The sequence below is a fragment of the Triplophysa dalaica genome, chromosome 12, assembly GCF_015846415.1.
Source record: "Triplophysa dalaica isolate WHDGS20190420 chromosome 12, ASM1584641v1, whole genome shotgun sequence".
Classification (NCBI taxonomy): Eukaryota; Metazoa; Chordata; class Actinopteri; order Cypriniformes; family Nemacheilidae; genus Triplophysa; species Triplophysa dalaica.
In genome coordinates, this window is record NC_079553.1 from 16,588,195 (window position 1) to 16,599,544 (window position 11,350).

Consider the following 11,350-nt stretch of genomic DNA (forward strand, 5'->3'; position numbering starts at 1 on the left):
GATTTGTGAGAACCTTTGTTGAACATGGTAACATTTTTGTATTACATGGTATTTTATAAATATTTTTCCTCAACCTTTTTCTGCCCAGATATTAAAGCTCTTTTTCTTTTTATCTCAGCATCACCCAAAAACTTAAGGAAACTTATGAAATTTTGGGTTGGTTGGGAAGTTGTGCCACATACCCTTAACCTGGAAATTGTTCGGTCCACTGGACAAAATCCGTTTCCAAAGGCATATACCTGTTATGAGCGCCTGCGCCTGCCAGATCACTACACATCTCTTTCAGCATTTACTGCAGACATGATGGTATGTCTACGGTCTGTGGAGAGTGGTTTTGGCCTGGTTTAAATTCAATTAAATTTTTGATTTAAAATGTTTCTATTGACTTAGTGGCATTAAACATGCCAGCATTATAATTATTTCATTTAAATTGTAAGTTTGGGGTAATCAATCACCGCCATTTGTACCATTTAGCTCACCTGAACCTTACTGAGACATTGTATAGTCCCTGGATATCATTTGATAAGACCTGAGTTAAGACTTTTGTATGTTCCATAGTAAAAAACATCACTGTTACATGTTCAATAAAACGTTTGGCCAACAACTGTTATTTATTAAATGACATCTTTTGGTACAAATTAACAGTTGAAAGCACATTACATCCAAAATGATTAACTTTCAATTAGTAAAGTTTGCACATATTGAACTGTGCTCAAAAATATGTCCATGCCATTGGACTCAGAGAGTTGTAAAGGATCGATGTGTTGTCTCAACTGGTCCATTTGTTCTGGAGTTAGAGGGCTCTCAAACTGTGGAACAGTCACCACAGTGTGCGCATCTTCCAAGTACCCACTGTCCTCCCAGTCAATATAAGGAATGTTCATCTCCTAGCATAAAACATAAGATAAATGGGTCAATTATTTAACCATGACATCATTAGATAAAATCAGGAGTTAATTTCTGGTTACTACAGTATAACAAAACTTTCTGAATGACAATTGCTTCAATACCTCTGGATTGGTAATGTGATTCTCCATCTGCCCCATCTCCCACAGCTGGTTTGGTGTGAGATTTTGCTCTGTTCTCAATGGGTGGTTGTCCCATCCTTCACAGAACACATCAAGATTTGCTTGAAGTCGGTGCAAAAATACATAATGGCAGCAAAACAAGTGAAGAGTGCTACTTATATCCAGCATGTCCTCTTCCTCAAGTGTGTGCAATATTTGGTAGAACAAGCTGGTGACACCTATCCAGAGGTCACGCCAGAGTCGCTCAACTCTTTAAAAAAAAAAAGACAAGTTGCATTACAAGTCTATCAAATAACTATGAAATTATTTCCTTAAAGGAAATTATCAACCTTACCTCTGATTGTGGACACTTTTGCCTGCTATAAAGCAGTTACTGTCTGGCCCACGCACAGTAAACATCAGACGAGCCACTCCAACATTCTCTCCTCCTTGATCAGCTCGAACTCTAAACAATGAAACATTAATGCAACTGTCTGGCTCTTTACTGTGTATATCTATAATTGCGATCATATGCAATGTAATATTAATTCGTTTTGCTTTGAAATAGAGTTAGGTTGTCTGAGATTTTTTTTACTTTAGCGGGTATCCAAATTTCTCAACAGCCTGACTGAAGAAACACAGGGTTGTGTCAGATCGGTTGTTGTCTGCAGCTCTCAGACATTATCTAAAAAAGCATTCAAATGTTTTCATGCGTTTAAAAGCACCTATCTGCACAAAGAGATAATGTGTTACCCAGTAAACATATGACCCCCAAGTTATAAAATTAGGTATACGTCATGATGCTAATTTTCAGAAGTTCATTTGAACAATACTTGAAATATTTCGAAATGTTGCTCACCTTAAGTGAAAAGCCATCAATCCCAGCAAATATCACAATATTGTACCTAAAGAAAAGTAATTATGTTAAACAATGTTTGAAAGTACATCATAAAGATACAAAGCATGTTAAAAATAAAGTAACAAACAGAGGTTACCTGATAAGTTTATGGTTTGTGTCAATATGTACCAAGTACTTTGGGCATGGCACAGAATATGTCCGTCTGATGACACACCCCAACTGAGTCATTCTTGATAGAATCCCAAGACTATCTATCCGGTGCATTGCAGCTTTGACTGTTCCACTGAAGCCGATGACCTTGTGCTTTCAGTACTCCTTTCATCAATCTGTAGCCAGCATGTGGCATTCTTTCCTAGACTTGTAAAACAAGTTGATCGAGTTCTGCATCAGTGCAGGTACTGAACAGTCCTCGAACTGTTAGGCGGTTATCTGCCATCCTCCTGAAGAGTGTAGCACGAGAAACTCCAAGCAAATTAGAAATCGTTGTAACAGGGAGTCCAATCTCCAGTAGATGAGCAATGTGCTCTATGGACATTACAATCCTTGGACGCCCACTTACACTTTGTCTATCCACTTGAACTTCTGGATGTGTAAATTGTGCATCTCTTTGAATCTGGATTGCATTATGTAGGTCAGTTAATCGATCTGTCACATCCTGAGACATATGAATGTGCTGTGCTACGGCATCAAGAAATACAACTTCTTGCCTGCATACAAAATCTAAATAGTCAATATCCAGTCGGGGTTGTTGAAGAGCATGCGTAACCCGTGTAAGAAGTCTTTCTAGTATGTAATGTTTTAATAAATCCTACAGAGAAATGGAAAATTCATGAAAATAATAGAACATTTATGAAAATAATGTGAAATTATTTCAAAAGCTTTTTGTGTTTCATTTAAGTTCGAACATAAAACCTTTTTATTTTCTTATTAAAAGTTAAAAAATGTACACAATATGAAGAAAAAACACCACATAAGTCAACAAGTTGCCACAGAATAAGAATATGTGAAGAACTCAATTTTGACAAAAATCGCAGATAAAACCTTATAATTCCAAAGCGACGAAATATTTACAAATGCCTCTTCAATGAATACCTAAACCATAGGTGTTCAAACTTTTGGTGGCCTACAGTTCTGTAGAGTTGGGTTCACACTTGTTTCAATACACCTGTGCGGATGTTGCTAGTAGTATCCCTAGCAAGACCTTGATTAGCTTGTTCAGGTGTGTTTGATTAGTGTTGCAATTTAGCTTGTTGCTATTACAATCTGGCTTAGCACATTGGTAAGAAACTTGCTATATCTACTGTACAGTGATAGTAACAGATAACGTAACTATAATGCCACAGAGAATTGATACAAATATATTAATATAACAATGTTCATATTCAAAATCACACATTGCTGATCTCAACTAGTTCCAAGTAAACTCGCAAATCGGTTAACGTCACTTACCCATCCAGTTTCGCGGTTTACATTTACATTGTCCATTTGATGCGTCCAACAGCAGTTTCTTACTCCAAGTTTTACTGCGGTCAGGTCAGCCTGAGCCTCCACGTATTTTTTAAAAATAAAAGCGATTTTCTTTTTTTCTAATTTTTAATACAAATGTTTTTCAGAATGAAAGTGATGTTGCTAGGGCAGTGAAAGACGATGTAAAATAGGGTTTTACACAGTTTCTATGCTGTTCAGGGTGGTTTTGCTTAGATTTAGTAAATTTAGTGGTTTAATTTAATGTTTTTAAATAAAAGCTCTCAAAGGGTCTCATAAATGCGGTTTTATTTGATATGTTTGGACCTAGGAACTAGAGTGAAGTTTATTGTTTACTAGATTGTCAGTTTTAAGTGCAACCCATCAGTTAAGACTGCTGACTGTTTATGCTGCCTGCGTCCATAATATTGTTTTATGAGTTCATAATTGTACATTAAACCTTGTTCGTTTGTAATTATTATTTGTTATTATTTCTCTCTCGTAGACCACGTTTCATTATACAGTTTACCGACAAATGAAATATATGGACGACCAATAAATACTAAATACTTCAAAGATCTTTCTCCTTCACTCTTGATTCTTTGACCGGAATCTGGTGCATACTCGTCCGCCTCAACCAGTAATACACTGAATGTAGTAAAGTTTACCACATGTATGTTAAAAAAAACTACCTGTTTCCAGGAAATAAAACCACCTCACAATTATAGTACACCATCCCAGATTATTACTCATAAAATATGTCCCATATGCTGGTTTATTCTATATGTTTGGAAGCATGTTAAAAAAATTGTTTCTAGAAAATATTTACACATGACAATAATAGTACACCATCATAGATTATCATTTATACAATATCAGGATTTTCTGGTGTGTTTTCTAATAAAAGCCCTTTTAATGTCAAATAAATGCTGTTTCATTCTTTATTAGATAGGATTAAAAGGGAACTAGCTGTTACCAGTAACAAGTTTCACCCCAAAATTTAGGTATATACCTCACTTGTTACTTAAAAAAATTTGATTTTTAAATGAAATTTGATTTTGCTAATAAGAATATACTTTTATTGCTTGTGGTTATGAGAGTAATTTATATCACTTAGTAATAGAAACCAGGGGAGACTGACAATTTTCTGTTGCTGTTTTTAAGTTATTTATTCTATTTTATTGTTATGTTTTTTTACTTTGTTTTTGAACAGCCTTTGGTCTACTGTGTAGTTGAAAGGACTACATTAAATTTAAAACAGGTTGGCCTGTGGAACTCCGTATGTGTGATTAAGCTGATTCTGCATACAAATCAACCTTTTTCTTTATTTTTTTTAAATAAATCTCAACTTTAACTCTTCATCTGTGAAAGCTAAATGTTTTAAATATGTGATTTTTTTCTATAGATATATTTTGTATATATGCCAATGATAGAAATATTATATATATATGCTGATAAAAATTATGTATATATTATACATTAAACCAACAAAATTTCTCAGTCATTGAACGTTTTACTAAAGGCTATTGGCACCCTTGGTAAATATGAGCAAAAGCGGCTATATAAATAAGTCTGCATTGTTTCTCGTTTTGAACTTTTATGAAAAAAATCTACAAAATTCAAATAATTTAAACAATTTGAAGTGAGGCGATTGTCTCAGCACACCAAGGTGACTAGAAACATGATGTTGTCCAGTCACGACTTCTTGTTGCACAACATCAGGGCAAATTTTTTAAAGTTTTAGGGGTGGTTTTCCGGAAAGAAATTAGAATAGACTAAATAAATAAAATAACTGTCCAAACTGAAAAAAACTTATGCTGAACATATTTGGCGAAAAACAAAACTTGAAGTTTACTAAACAAAACTTAAAGTTCACTATAAAATCTATGAAGACAGCCTGCATGCCTTTAATATCGAATTAGGCAAAGCTAGACAGGCTTATTTCTATTGACTTCAACAACAGTCATAGGCTTTTTGCTACTCTAGAGAGACTAACAAACCCCCAAGTCAAGTCCCCTTCTAAATGCTTTCTGATGACAAGTTTGTAACTTTTTTTCCTTGAGAAGATAAATAATTTCTGAATGGCAGTCAGCAAAGCCCTACATGGCACTCAAGTCAGTCTGACCTTAGATAACAACAATCTAAGAAATTAGCAACATTATCTGAATTTCAGACAATTGATCAGAAAACTTTGGAGAAAACAGTAACGCATCTTAAGTCCTCAACATGCAACCTGGACACACTTCCCGCATCCTTTTTCAAAAAAGTGTTTAACTGTTTAGAAGCAGATCTTTTAAAAATAGTAAATACGTTATTTCTCTCAGGAACTTTCCCAGAGTCCCTAAAAACTGCAGTTGTCAAGCCTTTACTGAAATAAGAGCAATCTAGACAAAAACTTACTGTCTACCAACAAATCTTCCTTCATAGGCAAAATCATTGAAAATGTTGTCTTCAAGCAGCAGAACAAATTCCTAAACTCAAATGGCAATCTGGACAATTATCAGTCTGGTTTCCATGAGCACAGCACAGAAATCTACTGCACTGTAACTTTAATAATTGCATTGACTCATCTACTGCACTGTAATTGTAATAACTGCATCTACTAACTTTATGAGAAAATGCTTTGTCTTTTAAATTAAAACGCCTTATCAATTTGGGATTTTCATTAGTTGACAGTTATAATCATCACAATTAAAATAGATAAACATTTGAAATATATCAGTCTGCGTGCAATGAATTAATATAATTTACAAGTTTCACTTTTTGAATGGAAATAGTGAAATGCATCAACTTTTTGATGATATTCGAATGATAGGACCAGCACCTATGGTTTCCGTAAGCCTGCCATCTAGTGGTAGTTCTTATTTTTTGCACGGTTGCGCATGGATCTGCAGTTACGTGTGTGTGGATTGTCCAATGCAAAACCGCGTAAAGAAAGTCTCAAAATCCGAATGAACCGAACAGGATGTATGAACGCGCGTCACAGGATCCACAAACGCGCACAAATATATTGAGATGCACAAATTAAGATGAATGAATACGAGAGAGAACATCCTTATTCACAAATATACCTCTGTTGATACAAACCCGTGCAGATTCATTTAATTACGAGTTTTGCCGATACGAAATGAAAGACATTTGTATTTGGATAATAACACATGAGAGTCGGTTTATTCATCGATAGTTGTGTGTACATGTTGGTGTTATGTCGAAAACCGCGTAAAGAAAGTCTCAAAATCCAAATGAACCGAACAGGATAAATGGACGCGCGTTGCAGGATACACAAATTGACAACTTCTCATTGGTATGCGCAAAATCAATATACATGAACACAAAATAAAACAACGCAATCACAAATCTGCCTCTATTTGTACAAATCGCTTCGTGTTTATTCAAATCTAAATTTCACAGAATCAAATCATAAGGCATTTGTTTGTGAATCGTAAAATACAAATGTATCGTGTGTCACGTTCACGGATGGCTGTCCGTGCATTTGTTAATCATTTTGAGTCGGAATTCATCCCATAGAGGACTAATTGGATGAGCAAAACACTTGAGTAACAGTCCCTAATGTGGGTGGAGTGTATGTTATCATGACATGGATCAGTTCAGGACAACCAATAAGAAATTCTCACAATTAAGAAATATTTAAGATATTTTAATTTTTTGCCATAAATAATAGTAAGTGATGTATAAATTAACACCTTTTGCCTGAAAATAAAATCAGTCACTTTCAGAAGGCTGTATTTAAATAACAATGCCAAAACCTTACAGTAGTTGTAATAATGTGGTAATAATAATAATGGAAAATAAAATGTAGGAGATTTCCACCCAACAGCAAATATCTATTTTACTTCAAAAGTAGCTCCAAAATGCAAAATAAAATGGAACATCAATAATATATTGCAAATATGATGGTCCTTAAGAGAGTGAGGTGAGACTACCTAGTTTCTACTTCTGCTGCATCTTCTCGGAGTAAAAAAAAGCAAACATCACTACAGGAACAGGAACACTACAGACTGGTTTAATTGAGTACTTTAATACAATATACTAAAAAAAAGAAAAAAGAGCAAAAAGTATTACAACTGCAAGAGAATTGTCTTTTTTGGTGGTTCAAAAGTTCACATTTGTCCATTCAAATTATCTACACAAGTCTAATCAATCAATGTATGTAAAAAAGTTTCAACTTTATCTGTTTGCTTTGTGAAATGGTTGGTCATGACACAACAACATTGATCTGAGTTCAAGTTTTAGTTTGCAGGTTGTTTTTACTGAAATGTATAGATTCGCTTTAGATGAAATTCACTGAACCACACCACTCAATAAATATTAAAATGTGTTTTTGAAAATCTTAAAATGATGGCCATGCATATGGCCATGTATTAGATGGAGCCATTCATGCTGTTCTGATGAGGAAAGTCATATCTTGGATAGTCTTTGAGTAAGCAAATTTTAGATGCAGTATACAATGCAAAGCTCACCTGCACGTTTCTTGAAGGAAACATTTAACAGTAGCTTATGATCTTCCGCTTTACCAAAGCAGTTGAATTCTCTCTTGCAGTAATTTCAGGAGAAACGTGGCTGAGGATGTAGTCAACATCGTGCTGGAAAAAATGCAAGTCGACAGAATTACAAACGTGTTAAAAAAAACAATGCTGGTAAAAAAATTTAACTTACTGTGTTGTCTCTTGCAGAGATCCTTTCCTTAAACATGTCCAGCAATCCATACAGTGGATGTCTTGATGCAAGAGGCAAAGCACTGTTGCAACTAAAAAATTTTAAAAACAAGTTTTGTAAACAATTTTGCGTAAACAATGGCGTAATCATTGTTATGAGCTAGCAACATCACGCATTAACACCAATTCAGTCTTTTTCTAAATACACAGCCAATAATCTTAAATAATTTTATAAAGTAACATTTACTGTAAACTAAAGCATCGCTGACTAAACCCAGCTAACGGGAAACATGTATGTTAATTTAACGGACTATATGGTTGTGATCGGACAACAAATTACTTAATAAGCCTGGCAGAGCGTACTCATAACAGATATGAGAAGTGTATCTGACACTCAGTAACGATATAATTATGTTCAATTACCTGTGTAGGCCTACTTTGTCCGGGATTAGCAGATAACGGTTATGATCTTCTTCTAGTGTTTTTATGGCGGTTTGGCAAACCCACGAAAAGGTACATTACCGTCACCAATTGATCTGGAGTGTAGAGAGTACTTCGTTTTGGAAGAAAGAAATACTAAAAAACAAGAAAAAAAACTTCTAATTCCTATATTCTGTCTATTGTTCCTGTGTTTTTTAGGTATTTCAATAATATTTCATGTACTCTTGATTGCCTTGATCCGTTTCCTAACAATACTTTTAAAGTGGACATTTCATGAAAAACAGACCTTTTCCATGTTTAAATGCTAAAATCTGGTCTCTTGTGCATATCAAGTTCAAGTTTATTTATATAGCGCTTTTCACAATGTGTATTGTTTCAAAGCAGCTTTACAGGGGCAAACAGGAAAAACAGAAAAGTTAAAACACAGCACAGTGCATGGTATTTATACCACGAGTAAGATCATTCTAATAAACAATATCTAATTTCTAATTAAATAAATAAATGAATGAATGCAGTCTCCCGGTGAGCAGGCTGACACTGCCCTGCTGTGGCGAGGAACCCAAACTCCAATGATTGATTAATGGAGAAAAAAACCTCGGGAGAAACCAGGCTCAACCGGGAGGGCCAGACCCCCTCTGACGTGTCATAGCTGCACTCAAACTGGTGACATGTGATTTTAGTTTAGCATTTAATACCAAATATTGTAACTTCAGCATTAATAAGACAAATAGTCCGTCTTTGCTCTTGGTTGGGGATGTAGTGGTCTGAGCTTGGATGGTCCGATGGTCATATTTCTCTTGGCTGGTGGTGGAATTGCCTTAGATGGAGCTGGGATGGTCAGTCAGTCTGCAGCTGTAGCTGGCGTAATCTCAAATTGGGGATGGGCATCTGTCGGTCGTCTGGACATGGTGGAACTTCTTCCTACCTCGGGATGGGCATCCCGAGGCAGAGGCGGCAAGAAAAAATGAGAATGATTAGCGTAGCTGCTGTTCATTAATTATGCATTAAGTGAAGGCTTGGCTGAAAAGATGTGTCTTTAATCTAGATTTAAATTGGGAGAGTGTGTCTGACCCTCGAATAGTATCAGGAAGGCTATTCCAGAGTTTAGGTGCTACGTATGAGAAAGCTCGACCCCCTTTGGTGGATTTAGTTATTCTAGGTGTTATCAAAAGTCCTAAATTTTGAGATCTTAGAGAGCGTGATGGGTTGTAACGTGATAAAAGCTCGGTTAAGTAAGTAGGTGCTAAACCGTTCAGGGCTTTGTAAGTAGTTAAAAGAATTTTAAAATCATATGATAACTTAATGGGTAGCCAGCGATGATAAAACTGGGGTTATGTGATCGTATTTTCTTGACCTAGTAAGAACTCTGGCAGCTGCATTCTGAACTAACTGTAGTTTGTTTATCGATGATACAGGACAACCACTAAGTAGAGCATTACAATAGTCAAGCCATGAGATCACAAATGCATGAATAAGCTTTTCTGCGTCTGCAACACACAAACTATTTCGTAATTTGGCAACATTTCTAAGGTGGAAGAAGGCTGTTTTTGTGATATTTGAGATGTGATTTTTAAATGACAGGTTGCCGTCTAATATAACGCCTAGGTCTTTAACTGTATTTGTTGGAGTAACAGTGCAGCTTTCAATTTGCAGGCTGTAATCGGAGATATTCTGTTTACTTGATTTTGGTGCTATAAGTAATATTTCTCTTTTGCTAGAGTTTAAAAGGAGGAAATTACTAGTCATCCAATGTTTTATGTCCTCGATGCACTCTGCCAGTTTGGATAGCTTAAAGGAATCATCTGGTCTTGATGAGATATATAGCTGAGTATCATCTGCATAACAGTGGAAGCTAATTCCATGTTTTCTAATAATGTTGCCGAGGGGCAGCATGTATATGGTGAAAAGCAAGGGTCCTAAAACCGATCCCTGAGGTAATCCATAATTTACTTGCATAAGATTTGACGATTTCCCATTTAAATGGACGTATTGATATCTGTCTGTAAAGTAAGATCTGAACATTGCAGTGCCTTTCCCTGAATACAGATATAATTGTGTAAACGATCTAGTAGTATTTTATGGTCTACAGTATCGAAAGCAGCACTAAGGTCAATCAGGACTAAGAGTGAGATGTTACCTTTATCTTAATTTAATTTAATTTAATTTAATTTAATTTAATTTAATTTAATTTAATTTAATTTAATTTAATTTAATTTAATTTAATTTAATTTAATTTAATTTAATTTAATTTAATTTAATTAATTTAGTCATTTGGCAGACGCTTTTATCCAAAGCGACTTACAGTGCACTTATTACATGGACAATCCCCCTGGAGCAGCATGTAGTAAAGTATCTTGCTCAAGGACACACTGGTGGTGACTGCTGGGATCGAACCAGCAACCTTTTGATTTACCAGTTCAGTGGTTTAACCCACTAGACCACTATCTCTCATCCTTTTCTGATGCAATAAGGAGGCCAGACTGAAACTTTTCGTTCATGTCATTATTTGTAGGAAGGTACACAGTTGAGTTGACACTACTTTTTCTAGTATTTTTGACAAGTACGGGAGATTTGAAATCGGTCTATAGCTTCCAAGTTCATTGGGGTCTAAGTTTGTTTTTTTGATAAGAGGCTTAATTACAGCCATCTTAAAGGGCCCTGGGACATGTCCTAGATTAATTGACGAGTTGATTATGTTACAAATGGGGTCAATGACAGCAGGTAGTAATCTGCTTTTTAATAAAGTAGTCGGAATGGGGTCTAATAATCATGTCGTCGGTTTGGATGTTGCAATAATTTTAATTAAATCTTCCTGATTTATAGGAGAAAAACCCTCTAGCTTTTCTTTTTGGGTGACGGTTGAAACTAATTCTTCCGACACACTTGGAGGTTTGGTTTTAGCT

The 11,350-nt window shown here is 35.3% G+C and overlaps 2 long non-coding RNA genes across 2 annotated transcripts; both read right to left on the minus strand.

Moving 5' to 3' along the window:
• Nucleotides 1-738: 738 nt before the first annotated feature.
• Nucleotides 739-2,667, minus strand: LOC130433183 (uncharacterized). The gene is made up of 6 exons (XR_008908548.1): nt 2,003-2,667; nt 1,867-1,912; nt 1,603-1,692; nt 1,363-1,473; nt 1,011-1,278; nt 739-887 (listed from the first exon to the last, which is right to left on the minus strand). It is a non-coding gene; the product is annotated as an uncharacterized LOC130433183 (long non-coding RNA).
• A 5,187-nt stretch (nt 2,668-7,854) lies between these two features.
• On the minus strand, nt 7,855-10,459 carry LOC130433184 (uncharacterized). The gene is made up of 4 exons (XR_008908549.1): nt 9,143-10,459; nt 8,430-8,582; nt 8,008-8,098; nt 7,855-7,934 (listed from the first exon to the last, which is right to left on the minus strand). It is a non-coding gene; the product is annotated as an uncharacterized LOC130433184 (long non-coding RNA).
• Between the last annotated feature and the right edge of the window lie 891 nt (nt 10,460-11,350).